At 36.1% G+C, this 20,342-nt stretch overlaps 1 long non-coding RNA gene across 1 annotated transcript in view; it reads left to right on the top strand.

The window, feature by feature from the left end:
- The first annotated feature begins 7,289 nt into the window (after positions 1–7,289).
- Positions 7,290–20,342, top strand: part of LOC110741742 — a 120,348-nt gene continuing 107,295 nt past the window's right edge. Inside the window, exon 1 of the long non-coding RNA XR_002518529.2 lies at positions 7,290–8,664. This is a non-coding gene — a long non-coding RNA (uncharacterized LOC110741742). The remainder of the gene's footprint in view (positions 8,665–20,342) is intronic.

The following is a 20,342-nucleotide window of genomic DNA, read 5'->3' as shown; positions in this document are numbered from 1 at the left end:
ACTGCCATGCTTTCAACTTTTCAACAAGAAACAGGTGGTTAATACATACATGTAACTCTACAATTTGATCTTAGCATTTCATGTAATACTTTGGTAATGCCTAAATATTATGTATGTAGTTGTCCAGAGCGTCTTATTTTCACCTTTTCAATTCCATTAAAGAGTAAATTCATAGAAAATTAACCAAAATTGAATATGAATAAAACCTCACTTCCTTAGTGTATCCTCTTATACAAAAATATTTTGAGTTTTTTTATTTATGTGATAGCAGCCGCATTTGGGTTCAGTAAGCACGTGTTTTGATCATACTTTAAGATGTGTTGTTTCTTGACGCCCCTCAATTTGTACTGGAATCACTAATATATAATCTGAAATTGCGGTTATTGAGATTTTTCTCTCGATAATGGGATTCGAATGCTGCCCTGTTTGATCTGCATTAACTGTTTGGAATTCCAGAACATTGACTGGCACTTCAGAAGTCACCAGAGTATTCTGTAGCCTTCAGAGGGTAAATTTCAGTCATGTGGGGATGATTTTCTTGGCAAAGAGCATTTTGCACTCTGAGTCATCACATACATTCGCACAGGGTTTTAAGCCCAGGTCAGTCTCAATTCCACCACTTGTAGGTAAACTGCAGATGACTTTAGAAGTAATGTCAGCCTCAGAAACAGTCAAATATGCTGAAGATATGGACACAGGCACAGAGTCTGTGTCATCTTAGTCCCAAACTCTCACATTAGTGAATTGTTCCAACAATGACATAATGAATTATATTTAACTCTTCTTGCTGCTCATGTTTTGCTATTTGTCATCAATTGGAGCTGGTGAGAGTTTTAGTAAGGTGCTTAGCATCACCTGAGGGTAAATTTCTATTTCTCTTGGATTCCTTTGATCATCCTCTGCACTTTATGTAATGAGTGACCTTTCTATCTGGTTCAAATAGAGAATGTAGAGAAGTAAAATGCTTCATGCAAGAGAACATCACTGATGTCAAAATGCAGGGGCAACATGAAAGAAGGGCAGAAGGGTTCCAGACACAAAGGGCAGGGCACTGCTTGGACTGGCTGTTGTCAGGGTTGCAGCCAGAACCTTCCTTTAGAATTTGGGAACCATGGAGAAAACACAGTGATGCAGATCAATACATGCCGGTTTTATTACAGATGTTGAAGAACGCAGCTCACTACTGTGATCATACATTGGGGCTTCCCAAGTTTTTCTCCTGAATTAAACATGTTACTAAATTGGCAGGCTTTTTTCCTAACAACTGTGAAGTGCTAGTCTTTAGACGTTTTCAGCATCCAGCAGCAAACAACATGAATGTCCAACGGTGGGGATGGCTCCAAAAAAGAGAGAAACCCAAATGAAACTGAGTTAAGCATTATTTTTTCTTTAAGCAGAGGAAGATCACTCTTATCACAGGAAGTTGTGAGTGGAGTACAAGAAGCTGCACGTGCCTAGGAGGTGGGAGTTGTGCCTGCTCCAAGGAAAAATGACAAGTGTTGAACAAGCAGCACTCTCAGAAAATAACACATTGCAATAGATGCCCATTACTGTCTCTCCATGTATTAAATTGGTTTAAAACATTGTCTTTTTGTTGGTCTCTTTTGAGTTTATAAGTTCCCATGAATATTTTCTTTCCTTCACTTATTTTGGGTTTAATTTGTGCTTTTTTCTATCTTTAAGATGAAAGCATAGATGATAACTGATTTTAGACTTTGCTTATTTTCTAATACATGCATTTAAAGATAAAAGTTTCCTCTTACAAGTGATTTAGCTGCTTTCTTCAAATTTTACCTTTCAAAAGTTTATACGGTTTATTTTTATTATTGTTCAATTTGAAATTTTTTCTAATTTCCCTTGTCAGTTCCACTTTTACATACAGATTATTTAAAATTATGCTGCTTCCCAAATATTTGGGAATTTTTACAGGCATATTATACTATTGTTTGTGATTTCTAATAGAATACCATTATATTCAGAGAAAAATATCATGTTATATTTCAATCCTTTTAAATTTGTCACAACTTATTTTATGGTTGAGATGGTGATCTACCTGAGTGAATGTTTTATATGCATAGAACAGATAAAGTGTATTCTTCAATTGTTCAATATAATGTTCTATATGTGTCAATTAGACTAATATTGATGGTGTTCAAGTCTTCCAGATCCTTATTAATTTTTATCTATTAGTTATATTAATTGCTGAAAAAGCATGTTTAATGTCTGACTGTGATTGGAGTCTTTTCTGTAATTCTCCTTCAATTCTTTAAATTGTTAAATTTATGTAATTTGAAGCTTTGTAATTGTATTTATCCACATATTTAATTAGAAGTTTTTGTAGTTTTAAAAATATTTACCCTTTCTAGGGCTTTTTCTTTCTTCCAAACTGCTATTTTTCCTCTTAAGCCTGAAGAATTTACTTTAGCATTTTTATAGAACAGATCTGCTCTAGACGATTCTCTCAGACTTTCCTGGTGAACATATAAAAATATACAGAAATGCTTTTAAGGCATATCTCAGGATATTTACTATCATGTTTTCTTTTACTATCTTTCAACTTTTTTTTTTTTTTTTTTTTTTTTTGAGACAGAGTCTCGCTCTGTCACCCAGCCTGGAGTACAGTGGCATGATCTCGGCTCACTGCAAACTCTGCCTCCCGGATTCACACCATTCTCCTGCCTCAGGCTCCTGAGTAGCTGGGAGTACAGGTGCCCACCACCACAACTGGCTAATTTTTTTTTTTTTTTTTTGTATGTTTAGTAGAGCCAGGGTTTCACAGTGTTAGCCAGGATGGTCAGTGTTAGCCAGGATGGTCTCGATCTCCTGATCTCGTGATCTGCCTGCCTTGGCCTCCCAAAATGCTGGGATTACAGGCGTGAGTCACCGTGCCCGGCCATCTTTCAACAATTTAAAGACATTTCATAGTCTTCTAGTTTCATTCCTCTTATGAGCGCATGCGTGTTTTTTATCTCCTCCAGCCTCTTTCAAGATTTTCTAATCATGTTTGGTTTTCATCATCAATTTGGTGATCATTTGCCTGGTTCTTGTTATATTTGAATTTATTTACTGTTTCTTATTTATGTGAGTTGATATATTTCATCTGTTTTAGAAAATTGTCACCCATGCTTTCTTCAAAAATGTCTTCTACCTTGTTATCTGTCCTCTTTTCACAAGACCCTTAACGTAAATATGTTTGATGGAATAATATTTTCCACACATCTCAGATGGCTCTCCTTTTCTTTTTTATTTTGTTTTATTTTTGAGAGGAGTCTCGCTGTGTCACCCAGGCTGGAATGCAGTGGCGCGATCTTGGCTCACTGAAACCTCTGCCTCAAGTGATTCTCCTGCCTCAGCCCCCCAAGTAGCTGGGATTACAGGTGCCTGCCACCACGCCCAGCTGATTTTGTATTTTAATAGAGACAGGGTTTCACCACGTTGGTCAGGCTAGTCTCAAACTCCTGACCTCAGATGATACACCTGCCTTGACCTCCCAGAGTGCTGGGATTACAGGCATGGCTCTCCTTTCCTTCTTCTCTTCCTTATTTTTCTCCTTCTTTCTTTTCCTCTCTCTCTCCCTTTCTCCTTTTTTTTTTCTTATATTTCAATGTGGGTGATTTCTATTGATCTATCTTCTTGTTTACTGATTCTTTCCTTTGGTATGCCAATTTACTGATAGACCTGTCCGATTAATTCTCCATCTCAATTTTTAATTTTTTTTCTATTCTTGACATTTGGCTTTTTAGTTATGTTTATCTCTCTGCTAAAGTTCTTCATTTTTTCAGAAAAATTGTCTAAAAATCATATTAGATTATGTGACATATCTATTATATTTAACATAAAACTCCTCTCGGATAATCTCAATATCCATATTTGGAACTACCTTTATTTCTCTTTCTTCTCTTGCCCATATGCCATAGTTATCTTTATACATCTTATTTATATATATATATATATTATACATATATATATATATAGCTTCTTCATGTCTTGTAATTTTTTATGATCCCTTCCATTTAACAGGGCATGAGATCTGAGCAAGGGAGAGCTGCGGATTTCTCTTTGGGCTTTATAATCCAGCTGCTGACTCTCTGAGTCCGGGCTTCCAGTGAATTATCTTTGCCGTCTGGTTGCTCACCCAGCTTTTTCACAACTCAGATTTCTATGCTTTGTTGCTCAGCTCTGAGCCTTTGGGAGTTGAGTGGACTCAGTGAAGCCCCCAAGAGCCTTGGAGATGTTTCTCACTGCTGTCCTGCTCTACCCAGCTTTCGGCAACAGCTTTTTGGCTTAGAGAGTTTTCTCATGGCTCTCCTGAGCTGCTCCCAGTCTCAAGTCAGCTCCATAAGCCTCCATGGAGATATTTTTCAGGTCCCCTACCGTGCCCCCAAACTTGGGTACATTATGTCCGTGTGCTAAAGTAAAGGCCCCCTGGGACAGAGAGGTGAGTGGGTGCACAGCTGCCTCTGACGCAGCTTCCTCAGGGACCTGAATCATCATACTTCATAGGCTTTTAAAAATGTGTTCAAAATTGGACTTGTTTCTCACATCCCTTTGCTGGCAAATCCTTCCTCCTCTTCCATCACTCCAGCCAGCATCAGGGAAGCACTTCATTCCTCTCTCATAGGAAGAGATCATGACGTTCTAGATTTTCGTTCAGTTAGGCTTGTTTGCATCTCCAGCTCTTCACTGACTCTTACAAACTGTTTTGTTATAGTTGTTTTCAAGTTATCCATCTTGTTCTCATTTGTAGTTCTCTTACGGCTTTCTAATTCCGAACCAGAAGTGGAAACTGCTAGCTATTGTTTATAACATGGTCCATTTGCAGTTTATAGGGGTGGTGTGTGAATCGAGTGTGGAAAGGGCCAGAAAAAAATTGTAATGGAAGATGTTATGTTGTCTTAAGCCTTACTTTGCCTTTGCCACTGAGGCTGTGTAGTTTTAATCTTATAATGCGTAGTACCTTCTCATCACACTAGTGTTTTGCCTTCCAGGGGTATCATTCATATAAGTAAACTGCTGGAAGGCCAGGCGCAGTGGCTCACACCTGTAATCCCAGCATTTTGGGAGGTGAAGCAGGCGGATCACTTGAGGTCAGGACTTCGAGACCAGCCTGACCAACACGGTAAAACTCGTCTCTACTAAAAATATACAAATGAGCCAGGTGTGGTGGTGCATGCCTGTAGTCCCAGCTACTCAGAAAGCTGAGGCTCAAGAATCACTTGAACCTGGGAGGTGGAGGTTGTGGTCAGCCAAGGTTGCTCTACTGCACTTCATTCAGCTGGGTAACAGAGCAAAACTCCATCTCAAAAATGAAAATGAATAAAAAATAAAAATAAACTGCTGGAGGAAGTTTATCAGGTATCCTAAGACATGTACGAATACCAGTGTAAGACCCAACTGGGAATCTTTATGTCTTATTTCGTCCACACCTCCCCACCCACACCATGGATTTAAGAAAGTGTTTTAAAACGTTTGTAGATCAAGCTATCTGGTTTTAAAACATTTGTGGATCAAACTATCTGGTTTTCAAGGAATTTATATTAAGATTGATTTTCAAATCCTGTGTGCTCTAGTCTAGCAGGATAATGATATTTCATAGAGACTTCAGGCAAACACATGAATGAGGAACAAGGAAAGACCCAAAGAAAGCATGCTATCAGTAGATATCCTAAATCAAACTGTTATTTTACCAAAGAATTTGGTGATGCAATTAAATCTAAGTTCTACATAATTAATTTTTCTGTTTCATGAGGCAGTGTGCATGTAACTATATGAAAAACAATATCAATTGGTCTATGATGGTTAGATGATACAACTGTCAGTATTCTTTCAAATAACGAGAAGAATGGATAATACTTTTTATATTTGTATAATCATGTTGTTAAAGCTCTCTATGAGATAGGAAAGCCTTCAGCTACATGTAAAAGAAAATCTAACTCATAGAGTTTTAAACAAATGATGAGTCTTTTCTTTTTTCCTTAAATTTCCTGGAATCCTGTTGACATTGGATTAGCAACAATGGTGTCAAGGACTGAAAGCCAATGACTGCTTTTGCTTTAGACTTCGCACCTACGTTCAAAACAAGAAGAGGGTAGGATAAAGCGTCATTCATTCTGCATCATCAGTAAAGCAAAAAGCCTTCCTAGAAACCTCTCAGCAGTCATATACTTAACACCTTTTTGGCAGAAACTGGGTCATGTTGTCCATGCCTAGGTGTGAGAGAGGGATGGAAGGTGGGAACATGGAGTTGTCAGACCAATTGTATTTCATCTCTTGGGAATGGGGGGATTGATATTGGGTAGACAAAAATCACTTGTTATCACTCTGCCTAAGTGTTCCTTTGAAACATATTACTTGATTCTGGAACTTTATTTGAAAAATTATTTGATATTCAATAGTTATAATGGTAATTCAATTCAAAATATATACGTTGCCTTTAAAAATGATAAATAGCAGTTTAATATCTAGAGTAAACTCATCTACATTTGACAGTAATATTGACTATTCTAGTCTCATAAATCTTGTATCATTTTTGTTGTAATATTGTCATTAATTTAGGCAAGGACAAGGAGAGTTTATTTCCCAATCACAAATAGAAGTAACAGGTTGTCGTAAAATTATCAGTGTTTCTTTCTTGAACCACTGTACCTTGAATTTTGATTCAAGAGTGGAAGTATTGTTGACATCCATGGAACTTAGAGCAAATACCAATGCTAATCACATCACATCTAATACCAGTGCTAACCACATCACATCTAAAATATAAGCACATTTCAAATGTATATGGATTTTAAATAATCTGTTTTCTTTGGCTTGTAGAAAAATTACCAAATAGCATATTGCATTAAGAGTGAAATGTTCTTTAATCAGGATCAAATTACCATCTTATAGCAATAACACATAATTATATACATGCAATATTAAAGTTTATGAGCATATTCTTTAGACAAAATATCCAAAGACATCAATGTTTTCATTATTAAAGAGTTACTTTCCAGTTCACTGAATAAATGCAAATATGAAGAATTTGGTTATATTAGGAATAAACTCCAAGTGGTTTCTATTACTTCAGTATGAAAAGCATGCAAAAATAGTAACTACGTTTTGGTTTGATGGTTTGAAAAATCCGGCGTAATTTAAAAGCAACTTTCCATCTGGCTGGTACAGTGAGCAAGTGGAATTAGAAGAGTTGGTTTCTGTTTCTTGATGTGAATGATTGTGATTAGTCTGATGTCTTTGGTTTGCTTTTATTACTGTTTTCACTTCTTTTCTTGGTATATCTGTGTGGATATGCATACAGGATGACATTTCTATCACATTATGGCTTAACAAATAAAACAGAAAATATGTTTACTTTGGATGTATGTGTATTTTGGAGACAGTATTTGTTGCCTACTCAACAGTGTTCTTTTTGCTTCTTGGCAGCCTCCTTGGTATAACCATGCATTTATGGAAGATGACGTAACCAGCAGCCTTGGGGTAAGTCTCAGTCATCCGAAGCCAGTCTTGATAATCCCAGCAGACTAGCAATGGAACACAACCTAGTTCTGTCAAGTGAAAAGTGAAGAGAGCTGTGCTGGGAGGCTTCTCAGAAAGGGTTTCTTGTGGCAAAAGAAAGAGAGGGAGGAATAGTTCTTTTTCTTCTGCTGGACAAGGTCATGTGTGTACGTAAGAACTGGAAGTGCTCATGCCCACTGAGCATGGGGAGAGTCCTGTCTAGCGTGAGCCGGTGAGAACAGGCAACCCTTGAACCACCTTACCTAGGTACTCCTGGTGATACGACAGAATACATTTTTCTCACTGTTAAACTCTTTTTTATATTTGTAGCTGGGTGGCTCCAAACCAATATAATTAGCCATATGTAAATATCCTGAAATCTATGTCAATTCAAATTAAATTTAGGTTTTTATTTTCCAGTGATCAAAAATAGAGTATCTCAAGCAATATTGTGTGTGTATGTGTGTGATATTATTACATAATAACTGGAAGAATTTTGATGTAGATCCTAGCGGTGATCTTATATGCTGAGTATTTGACTTTTTTTAGGATTTAATAATTGTCACAATAAATTTATATGGAGAGATTTTTTAATTATAGAAACTCATTAGTTTGTCCATAATGTAAAAGTGGTAAATTATATAGTTCTGTTGATAATGATATTTTGTAATAGATATTTTTAAGTTGTTAAGAATGAAGGAAAATAATGGTGTAAGTGATTTGTTTTATGCGACCACCGGAGCAGGCGCCAGAGATGAGGCAAGTAGGCAAGGTAAAAAAACTTTATTAGCTAGCCAATGTGAAGGAGGAAACGGCGAAGTTCACCGGTCTCCGGTGGTGGAGGCCGAGGAAGTCGCTCCGGCGTTCTCAGGCGAGGTTCCTAGGTCCCCATATGACGAGGGGCCGAAGAAGTTCACGCCCATATCTTCCCGTAACGGCCTTTTTTGGACAGGGCTTGAGGTGGGCAGGATAGGGGCGGGGGTAGGGGCGTCTTCATAGGCGCGGCCAGGTAAGTTTCGATTTCTTCGTTTTGACGTCACACTGCGCAGGCGCGGACAGTCGGTGTTTTTCCCGGGCGCAGGAAAGTCGCTGATGAAGAACCCGGAACTGCGCCATCTTGTTTACCTTCTTTACCTTCTTCCGTCGTGTCCTTTCTCCCTCACCCAAACAGTAAGTAATCAGTTTTAAATAGAGTTTGTAGATATTTTTATTATTTGGTATTGTCATGTTGTTTCATGCCTCACAATAGCTGATTATAAATAGGTTTTAACCAATCACTCTCTTTATTCCAGAGGTTTAAGCAGATAAAGAATACAGAGAATGCTTGTAAAGCACTTTCTACCAATATATCAGGACCATTTCTGGATAAGGTCCTTGACTTCTTTTAAGCATTTCTAAAACAACATTTCCAAAAACCTCAAGCAAAACCACTTTAAAAAATCTGAATTCTTACAATTTTACCTAATGTGGAAGATTGGGAGAGCGGTGACTTTAATATAATATTTTAATGTCTACGTGTACACATCTGTAATTAATAAAATCAGTACAACTCATAACACATGGTCATTCTTAAGCGACAGAGTCATAGAAATGTAACAGCACATTAAAATCCTCTTCTAGTGGCTCCGAGGGGCACCCCATAAACTCTTGAGTAGCTCTTAGCAAATGCAAATTAATGAGCATTAACCCAGACATTCGAAGGCCCAGATAAATCACCATGCTCTTCAGGAATTCGTATGAACAATTCACAGCACTATAATTTTTCCTAAGTTAAGACTAGACTAATGTTGAGAGAGACAGAAAGAGAAACAAAATAAAGGTGCACTGTCCTCTGCTCATTGTAGGGTTCTCTTCGACCTTGAGGAGACTGCTACTTGGGGACATGTACTGATTCATTTTCTGACTCCTTTTGTCCTTGATTTTGGCATAGCCTTGGTGTCGGGAAATTCTTCCCTCAAAGCCTCAATCGCTAACGCTCATATTTAAACACATTTCCTTTTCTGTAATCAGTGAGGAAAGAGCAGCTGGTCACCATCTTCTACACACTAAACCTTTGAGCCTTTTCTTCAGAATAAATGATCCTACTTCTTAGAATCATAAAATTAGAAGGGGTTTTGAAGTCAGACCATCCTTTTTCTGCCTTTAGACAAGACTACCCTTCCCTCTTACCATTCCATACAGATGAGCAAAACCATCCTATTTTTAAAAGAGATCAAGAGAAAGTAATCAAAAGCCTCCAACAGTCACACATTCCTCTGATGAGCAACCCTTACTTTCAGGAAATCATCATCATTATCATCAAATAGCATTTTTCTAACACCCACATGTGCAAAATATGTTTGTGTATTCAGACCCTAAAGAGGGCCCTAGAGGCCCAGAAAAGGTTGAAAAAAAAAAAAAAAAAAAAGAACGTACAAAGGTACACAAACATCGCTAGGCTCTTTGCAAGCAATGAGAGAGTCTAGTTCATTGCCATAATAAATTATTTTTAAAAGACAGTCGAGAAACTCCAGGGGATTTTCATTTTCTATTCAGGAAAATGATCTTATAATTAAAGAATATATCCATTCCTTTTCTTTTGTTTGACTATTAGGACTTAGTAACGACTATCAAACTCAAGTCTAATGACCAAAATTGAGAACATAAATATGCAGTATGTGAAATCTGAAACAAATCTGTACTAAGGTTTTAAAATTTGCAACACATATAATCCTGAACCAGTTGCCTCTGTTTCAAAGTGTGTGTGTTTTGAGGGGAATTGTCTGTAAAAACATTCAAATCTCTCTTCTCTCCCATTCTGGCTCCTCCTTTATGCTCCTGAAGAACAGAGCTCAAAGGTTGCTCTCAAATGTTCAAAACTTCCCACCCATGGCTGGAATGGTTCTATTGTCCTTCAGCTTCACCTTCCAGTCAAGGAATTCCCAATTTCTGAGTGTTACTGATTTTTGCTAGGTTTTAACTAAATACAGCAATTTACTTGAAGGTAAGCCTTCCCTTTTATATATATTTATAAATATAATATTTATATATAAATATTTATAAACATAATATATATAAATATAATATTTATATATAAATATTTATAAACATAATATATAAATATAATATTTATATATAAATATTTATAAACATATAAATATAATATTTATATATATAAATATATATAAATATAATATATATAAAAATATTTATAAATATTTGATAAAGAGAAGATTTGCCAGTCGAACATGCTGGTTGCTGCAGTGGGGGGATTTTGACCTGGGTGGCGCTCCAGTCTGGTCTTCACCTTACCTTTAATTGCTCTGCCAGGGGATGCAACACACAGAGTAAGGTCCACGTCATCCATGCACTCCTTCCTCTTTGTGGGTTTCTCAGCTTTTCTCCATTGCTCACCTTCGTGAGAAGCTCCCTGTAACTGTGCAGGTAATCACAAGGCTCAGAGAGTAGGAGCTGGCCCAGTACCTGCAGATCCTGAAGGGCCCCTAATCTAAGTACACCATTCACCCCAACAGGCTGGAAACTATTTGATACACAAGCTCAAAAGGTTGTTTTGATTACTGTTGCTGCTCCTCCTAAAGCAGAGGAACCAATTTGATATTTCATTGCGTGATTCCTGTACTATGAGTAGTAGGTACTATCTAGCAAGGCTTTACTGCAAACATAAAATATATTAATAGCACATACAATGGCATTGGCATACAGCTCTTTTCTAAATTTTTTTCTAATAGACATGTTTATTCTATTTCCTAAATGGAGTCAAGACTTAAAATTTTCACTACCAATGAATAACATGCTTAAATATTTTAGGAAAATGGTAAGATGTTAACCAGCTCTATTCGTATTAGTGAATGACTCTTAATATTTGAAAGGAAAGAAAGTGACACTCGCTGCTTTCATACACTATCACATTTAAACCTAATTACATTTCAAGGCAGGAATATTTATTATCTTTTTTTCTGTTAAGGAAGTTGAGCCTCCTTTACGACAAACTGAATTCAAATGTAAGCATCTCTAATTCCGGAGTGCATATGTGCACAATTACATAAATAATTTTGTCTAAGAATCAACAAAACTAAATAAATGTTAGGTGTCTAGAATTTATCTAAACATCCTGATGATTGACTATTTATTGCTGATTTTCCTATTGTAATATGCAGAAGTTTCAATTTTAAGATATAATCGCTATCGTCTTGTATTTCCACAGAGCTAATCTGTCATTAAATGTACCTAAATTCTTCGCCATAGCCTTTTAAGATTTTCCAATGTTTATCTGTTCTCTGTATCAGTATCCATCACTGTCTTCACTCTAAAAGCTGCACTTAATAGTGTACTTACCAAATTAGTAGTTTGGGAAGTACCCGGGAAGTACGGTATAGATACATGTAAATATTACTTTCCTCTGTGCCACAGACTGGGCTTTGATTGTTTCAATTTCAACATCCTGGCAGCATCCAGATTTTATAAATACCGTTTCCAATGCTTTGCATAAAGTTAGGAGCCAGGTCTGAGCTTAAGTCTCAAGGTTGACATTGTTAACATCAGGACAGGCGAGTTCAAAAGCACAGGCGCCAGCTGCCCCACCTCCATGGCACAGTCATCATGGAGCCAGCCACAGGTCTGTTTCAGACTGCAAAGGAGGGGCTCTGACTTCTGTTTCCTTTTGTGCTCTAGGAAGACATTGTAGGCCTCCATAAACAAAAATAAAATGCAATCGAATTACAACCTCTTTTTAACCTATTTAGGACATAAAGGTTAAACATGTATGCATCTATGAAGAAATGCATGTTAAAAAGTGGTTTGAAATAAGACGTGTGGAAGCAAAATTCATTTTTCTTTGTATAGATAAGTAGAATGTTTTTCATACCTCAAAATGCCATAATCATTGTCCTTATCTATTAACTAAATCTCAGTGAGAAAGATAAATTATTACATTGCAGAAATATGAGACTTAAGACTTATTCCAAAATATTTAAAGGGTATTCCTTAATGTAATACACTTCTATAAGGAATAGTACAGAATTTTATCTGAGATATTTTTATTAATCAGTATTTTTGATTCATATGAATCATTATTTGGATCAGATTTTGATCCCATAAATGTGAAGTATATTGAATAATTCAGAATTAATTAGTTTCCATTTAATCAGTTCAATTCTTATGAGTTCATGAGTAGGCAATTTGGAAAAGACTAAAATAAGATTCTATTTCCTTTGAACTATGGAAGTATTCAAAAGAAACTGGTAAGTTCATGAGTATAATTGTCCCTGTGAGTTCTGTAATCTATGAATATATAGGAAGTTCTTGTCTTTGAGAATAAATGGTTTAAGTGAATTCTATTATCTATATTGTCGTTTTGCTTGTATTTCAATTTTATTATGGGCAAACAGAAGCAATGGATGTACTCTTTGAAAACAGTTTCACAAATTAAGAACTTTAAATAAGCTTTTATCTTCTATTTAGATCAGTTTGTCTAAGTATATCAGGTAATTTTCATCCTCATCTTTTTATTTGTTATCTTGTCCAATCCTATTAATGAGCATAAATGGCTCCCCAAGTGTAAATATTTGAAGGGAAATATTGGGTCATTGTAAATTCAGGTGGCATCCATAGTTGATGGTGGAATGACGGGAAGAAACTTTCCTCACTAAATGTCAATCAAATTCATCAGCATGATACTTTTACAGGTCTGCACAGCTGGAAAAAAACAGTCACGTCTGTTTCATTGTTATGTAAATTTATGCTGGTACTCAGTGTAATCAACAACCGAAGCTAGAACCATCCTTGAAACAGATTAGATGATTGGATTCTTTTCAATATAATTCTGAAACTGGAACTCTAGGTTCTTCTTAGGCACTTCTTAAATATTTATGGTTATCCAGTATAAGTAACTCAGAAATTCTGTAGTCAGCTAGTATAATCTTTTTCAAGTAATGTATGCTATTCTTACACCTACACCAACAAAATTGTATCTAAAAAATTGGTATCTAGCCTAGGAAAAATCTCAGGTAAGGTTTTATATTTCAGTGTCTTAGTCCCCTTAAGTCATTTCAGTCATAGCCTTAAAACCCTCCTTTAAACAGATTTACCATCACCTCTTGTAAAAACTGGATTTGAGCAAGATGCATTTTATTAATCAAATCCATAAGGCAGTCGATACATTACTTCTTTCGGAATGAAAAAGGAAAAGAGTTATTTCACAAGCAGACGAAAACTACATATGTAACTCTACTTCCCTGGGTAGGCTCCAGTACAGGTTTAATCCTGAATTTTCCCATTTTGAAAGGCTTGCCAAGTTAGTTCTCAGACATTTCATGAAGCGTGTTGCTCAGAAGTGACATCAAACGTAATCCTGATTTTTGACAGATTCTTCTATACAGTGACACATACCTGGCCTTCAAAATAGGGTAAACTAAAACTCACTGAAGAAGAATAAAAAGGTTACTCTTACAATTCTTGAGGCTTTCAAAAATCGATGATCCTACAGAAGGAGAAGAGGCCATTTATCATTAGAGCCTTTTTGATGTCAAAGAAAAAAAGAAAAAAGAAACAGAAAAACATATGCTTGTAACATAGCAGCTGATATTAGTAGCTTTAGAATTTACAAAGCACTTCACTGTTCCATTATTTCAATTAACTCTCATAATGTCGTTGTGCATCCAGTCTTAACATTTGTATTATAATTATTTCATTTGAAAGTTGAGGACAGGAGGGTTAAATAACTTGTATTATTTCCCAAAGTCTTGCAGCTGATAAGTGATGTTTCTAGGAGTCTATCTCCAACAGATTGAGTGTGAAATCTGTTTTTTTTTCTCTATTCCATTGAAATGTGTATTTACTAACTGCGTATCTAATTATGAATTGAAGAATAACATTTATTTAAATTAGTGCAATCAGACTATATCCAGAATATTTCTAGAAATGATTTTTAAGTGATTGATGAGCAAAATGAAGAGTAAAATATATTTTTTGTTCACTTAAATGCAAACACTCTGAGTTAAAATTTTCTCAATGATTATGTAGTTCAAACAATATTTTCCAAGATTATTTGAACTTAGATACAATTACTGAATTTAGGCAGGTATACATTAGAGTTTCTTAATCTTGGCATCATTGGCTTTTAGGTGGTATAATTATTTGTTTTAGGAAGCTGTCCTGTGCATTGTAGGATTTGGGGCATCCTGTCCTCTACTTACCAGATGCTAAAATTATTCCGGGTTGGGACAACCCCAAATATCTTTAGAAATTGCCAAATCATACTCAGGTGAGAATCAATGGTCTATATTAATTTAACTGTGCCATTTCTCAATATTACGTTGGACAATTATAAAGATTTAGCATGAATTAGCAGAGGCATTAATCTTTTAATGATAGTATAGTAGTGGATATACTGGTACACGACATAGCTATCTAAGATACTTCTATATATGCAGTAGACTAAAACTGACACATTCCAGGCATCCCTTCTGATCTTCTTTTGACTCCTCTTATCTACAGTAAAAATTTTCTTTAGCTTATTTGGCATCCTCCCAGCATATCTTTACTGGGAGAAAATTGGTCTCTCAGATTTTTGCACATCTTGCAAGTCAGGCACTGACCACCTTTTTGTTCTGGATTCTCTTTTGAGGATATTTATATAGCAAACATCCTTGGAAATGAAGAATCATTTCTCCCTGTGGAACAGTATGCAAACATACTTACTCCCCATTATAAAACATTCAGGTTTCCTAAGTTCAGGTTCCTCTTACCCTGTAAATTCCCTTGCACCTTCTAAATTATGGTTTCACATGATCCTCTTTGTGTTGCCCTGTGGGAACAAAATGTTGATACTCTGGATACTGCTGTTAATAAACTTTTCTTGATCTCTGTCCCAGGAGTCTTCTCATTGCCTCCTACTTGAATTCATATATCCATATTAGGATACATTTTTTTTGTTTTGCCAGAAACGCAAAATCCCCAGTCCATCTCATTACTTTTTTTTTTTTTTTTTTTTTTTTTTTATGTGGCCTCTCTAGTCTGTCACTCAGGCTGGAGTGCAATCTCAGCTCACTGCAAGTTCTGCCTCCTGGGTTCAAGCCATTCTCCTGCCTCAGCCTCCCAAGTAGCTGGGATTACAGGCGTGCACCACCACGCCTGGCTAATTTTTGTATTTTTAGTAGAGATGGGGTTTCACCATGTTGGACAGGCTTATCTCAAACTACTGACCTTGAAAATCTATCCTTTGACATGAATGACAAATTACATGCTATTTATGCCCCAAAATGCTAACTTCCACATATAGCATTTTAGTATATCCTTATAGATTATATCACATGAAATTTCTTTGTGCACCCATTGAAAGATTATTCCTAAGGATGTCATCCACTATATCACTTATTTTTTCCTCTTTATATAAGCGTATTTTCATTTTAAAGGAAAGCTGATTTTTACCTAAACAAGTTTCATTTCTTTATGGACATCACAAAAGTTGCGAGTTACTGCGTTTGCATCCTGCCTATGTCTTTTAGGAAATGAAGGCTTCCTTTTTTAAGCCAACCTTTGGCAGCTGCATAATATCATTGATAATAATACTGGGTGTTAACCTTACCACTGATTTATTACTTTTCTACTTTAAAATAATTGGACATCTGAGGAAATGGAAATAAGATATATATTAAAGATATGTGTGTGTGTATATATATTCAAGTGTATATATATAGTTTCATGCCAATCTCCATATTCTATATATAAATATATATTACATATTTATATATATGCCAACCTCTTAAAAAGTTTACATACAGAGACATCTTCGAATAAATTTTTATAATTAGTGGAGTGGGGGGTAGAATCACATGAGCAAACTAGGTAGCAATATGTCTATCCTACATCAAGAAGATCACATGATCTTTGGTGTTTTTCATTGAGTATCCGGGTTAGTAGATAAATTATTGACACAGGGATCGTCAGGGAGGAAAGTGATTGTGATCCCAATACAAAGCTTGGAAAAGTGATGGAATGGACTAGAGTGGCACTTGACAAACTATCCTGAGAGTACCACTCCAGGAACCTCTGGAGAATTCACAAGGAGAGTAACATTAATGACAAGGGTGGGTTGATACTAATTTTCAATACAAGCTCTGGCAGTCCTAAGAAAAGGCTTTTTCTGGCGAAAAGTGTTGCTTACTCTGGAAATCCCTAAGCACTGGCCATTCTGGCATGAAATCTTTCTTTGGGAAAACATGCGTAAATGATTGAATATTAATTCAAAGAATTTTAATTGTTGAGCCCAAGTATTGAGTGACTTCGCTCTTCTCTGGAGACTGAAGTGGAAAGACCAAGTGTCCTTCAGGATGCGTGGACTCCATGTTCCACAACGTTGTATGGCAGCATCAGAAGCCACTGCCCCAGTTGGTGAAAACCACACTTTCCACCTTCTCCACTCTTTCTACCTTAAGGATGACTAATTCCCAGACACTGAATTTACCCTGGAATTCATGGACATTGTGGTTTTTATTGGCCTTTGTTTGGTTGGTTAGTTGATTGAGGGAAGTGAGGGGAAATGGTAATAATATCAGATGGGAAGAGTAAATTGATTAAAACTTCTTAAAAGGGGCCGGGCATGGTGGCTCACACCTGTAATCCCAGCACTTTGGGAGGCCGAGGCAGGTGGATCACCTGAGGTCAGGAGTTCAAGACCAGCCTGGCCAACATAGTGAAACCCCATCTCTACTAAAAATACAAAAAACTAGCCGAGCGTGGTGGTAGGCACCTGTAATCCCAGCTGCTCAGGAGGCTGAGGCAAGAGAATTGCTTGAACCTGGGAGGCAGAGTTGCAGTAAGCCAAGGCCACACCATTGCACTCCAGCCTGAGGAACAAGAGTGAAACTCCATTTCACACACACACACACACACACACACACACACACACACAAAGTTCATTAAAAGGTAATAAAAGAGGTACGATCATGCAGAGCGTTATGCTGACTACTTTTACATTTTTGTCCTGTTTTCTCATCTATGTTTCATTATTTTATGTGAGTTTTTAGATCTACTTAGGCCTTTGTAGATCAGGTTTGTTTAATAGTTAAATTCATCTACAATCAATCTTACTTTATGCATCCCTATGTATTTATAGATGTTTAGAATGACATTAAAGATTTTGGTAGCTAAATCTGGCCAGTACAAAAAATATATATTATCTCTAGCCTAAAAGTGGAGTGTTGCAATTTATGAGCTCATTGTTACCTGACTGTGGTATCTGATTTAAAAAATTATCATAATATCTATTGCTGCCTTTTTAGAATGAATTATTTTAAAGAAGCACTTCCGTGGACCATAATCTCAGAGTTGGAAAAGAGTTCTAAAACACAAAGTAGAAGAGCTGTCAATATTGTCAGTTATTAATGACTTCCAGTGATATAACACAACTAAATAAAATAAAATAAAAAATGACCCCATTTAATTGGTACTTCTAGGAAATTCAGGTGGGTGTCTGAGGCCACTGAAGAAACTGGGTCGGTTACCATATGGTGTAATCTAATCTCTTTCAATTCTGTAAGTCTGAAATATGTGGTATTTTCAATGCTTTTTTATTTGAGTATTACATTAAATCAGGAAACATTAAATCAGGTCTCTTGGCTTGATGTTTGAGATGGCAGTGCAAAAAGCCTTCTGCTTTCAGTGCTATGGCATTGCTGATCACAATATTCATATGGCATTCTGATATAAGATCTGAGAAATAAATAGAAAAAGGGTCAGTCATTTCAGAGAGGTGACTCCATTATAAAGGTGGGTATGTGTAGCATTTTCTTGAGAAACTTTTAAGTTTTTCTTTGATTTTTCTCTAAGTTTTATCAGCCCTAAGCTGATACTTAATGAATTTTCAGTAATAGTAGACAACTTCCACTAGTATTAAATAACCTTTGTGAATCAACTTGTATAAATCACAACACAAATAGTAAAAACAAAACAAAACAACAAAAAACACTAAACTAAACTACAAAGAAGTCCGAGTGTTTGGATGTGACCCAAAGTGACCATTAAAGTTGTAAATTTTCTCATTAAATTGGTAACAATATAAGCCATCCTCTACATCAATTGAAATGCCAATGTACTTCGGAGTAATAACATCCCTTCCATGTGATCTCTGAGATTTTTATTCTAGCTTTTATGAGCATGAGTATATTCTTTATTTTGAAGGCTGTGTTGATAGATGGCTCTGAATTGGAGGACTACCAAAATCTAAAGGGATTCTTTGCTACTTGTCATGGTTACCATCCTTTTTCTCTTCAGTAGGTTTTGCTTGTCTAAAATGAGGAACTTTCGCAGTAGATGTGCAATTCAATCGAGTCATCTTTTTCCAGATACAGGAATGATTATTAATATTCTGCCCTCTCAGTTCTCTATGATGCCCTTTATGACCATTCAGACACAGGCATTCATACCTCACTGAGGACAGCAGGGACAGAATATGCTGCTGTGATACCAACTGACTCAATGACTTAGCTTCGTGCTCTCTGAGAGCTGCCGACTTCCGTGCACCTAATAACTCCCACCCCTTCCCTGCTTGGTCCAGTGGTCAGATTGTGGGGGAATGGGTCACCACAAGGCACTGCTTTCTGCTGTTCTGCTCTAACTCCTGACCAGACTTCACAAACAGCATGTGCTCGCTTTACCACCCACAAATGCAGAGAACTTTTGGGGGAATACTTTGCACAGTCCTCAACCAGTTCTTTCCTAAAATGTTTGTGAAGTCACCAAACACATCGATGGTTCTCAGTAGATTTTCTTCCTTCTGTCTTTCAGTTTGGATACCTCGCGTCTTTGTTTTCATTGCTTTCAGATTCTTTATTTATAGAAGGGAAAGGGGAAGAGCTATATACCACACCCAAGATTTCAATTTTGAAAAATTTCAAATCTACAGAGAAGCTTCAAATTTATAGAAACAAAAGTATAATAAATACTAGTGAATACCTTTCAATTAAATTCACCAGTTACAAATTTTACCACATTTGTTTTTTTCTCCCTCATTGTATCCATCCATCTACCTAGCTACTTCACTATATCTATCTTTCTGTCTGTATATTACACATACACACACAAATGTGTTACCTTTTCCATCCTTTTCTATGTTTACTTTAGAAATCATGATAATATAGATCATGTATAAGAAAATCAGTAATAATTTAATATTATCCAGTATATAGATTTACTTATACTGTAATTTGTGGTTTCACAATAGTTTGGTTTGCTTTGTTTTGTTTCTGATCTCTATATTCTCTTTCATGGAAAATGTCATTTTATTTGTCTGTGTGGTGACTTGATTTATTTTGGTTTCCATAACTGAGTTTTTGAAGAATCCAGAGGAGTTATCATTAGAATGTCCTGCATTCTGAATTTGTCTCATTGTTTCCTTCTATTAAGCAGCAAGTGAAACATTTCTTCTGTTAAGCAGCAAGTAAAACATAGTAAGAATACTATGCAGGTGATATTGTGTACTTAAGGCATTAGAACAGGATGCACATAATTTTATGTTGTTTCATTATTGGTGATGCTGGTTTAATGACTTGGTTATGGTGGTGACTGCCAGGTGACTCCATTATAAAGGTGGGTGGGTGTGTATATATATGATGTGCCAGTGTGTGTGTATATATATGTGTGTGTGTATATGTATGTGTATGTGTGTGTATGCATATATGTGTATATATATATGATACACACACACCCAGACACATACATATTATATTTATATGGTAAATATATATATATGTATATGATAAATGATAAGTGAAGAATTGTCATTTTGTGGCAATATGAGCATCCTTCTTCCTAAAAATTTTCATCCAGTGGTTTTTATCATCTAATAATTG

Source organism: Papio anubis, chromosome 15, assembly GCF_008728515.1.
Source record: "Papio anubis isolate 15944 chromosome 15, Panubis1.0, whole genome shotgun sequence".
NCBI classification, from domain to species: Eukaryota; Metazoa; Chordata; class Mammalia; order Primates; family Cercopithecidae; genus Papio; species Papio anubis.
The sequence above is the reverse complement of the archived record's forward strand: the minus strand, read 5'-3'. Positions and strand labels throughout refer to the sequence as shown.